The sequence below is a fragment of the Brassica oleracea genome, chromosome C1 (assembly GCF_000695525.1).
Source record: "Brassica oleracea var. oleracea cultivar TO1000 chromosome C1, BOL, whole genome shotgun sequence".
Lineage (NCBI taxonomy): Eukaryota > Viridiplantae > Streptophyta > Magnoliopsida > Brassicales > Brassicaceae > Brassica > Brassica oleracea.
The window spans coordinates 38381628-38382248 of NC_027748.1; positions in this window are offsets into that span (position 1 = coordinate 38381628).

Consider the following 621-nt stretch of genomic DNA (forward strand, 5'->3'; position numbering starts at 1 on the left):
CCTATTAGTCTACCACGTTTCATACGTTGTCTAGACTCTGTAGCAACCTAACTATGTCTCTTCTTGGACATCAAATTCGTTGGTGCTTTACAAGCTGATTATATATGACTTAGTCATTCTTTTTGGGGTCAGCAAATGTGTATGGCATTTGATTAGCTAGCTTTGTAAATGTATAATCTTTGGACGTCTATTTCACATTCTTTAGTCCGAGGATCTTGCCAAGACATTGATGGTTGATTCCATTCTATTTCTTTTACCATTCTTTTACCAGCTTTATTATTTTTCTCCTCCTGGTCTTAAAATAATCTGTGTACTTGGCCTCAAATATAATCACCCATAGTTGGCTCAAAGTACTTTATTATTGTGGGAGAATCATATCCAACATATATCCTCATCCTCCTTTTGAGGTCTCATCTTAGTTCTCTGTGGTGGAGCAATTAGTACATATACAACACATCCAAATGTCTTATGATGGGGTATGTCTGGCTCTTGACCCGTTAATAATTGTGATAGGGGATATCTATGCTCACTAAATGGTCTGGTGCGTATTAACTTAGGTGCATGTAAATTTCGTTTGGCTCAAGCTGTGAATGGGAGTTTTGACCTCATAAGTTATGGTCT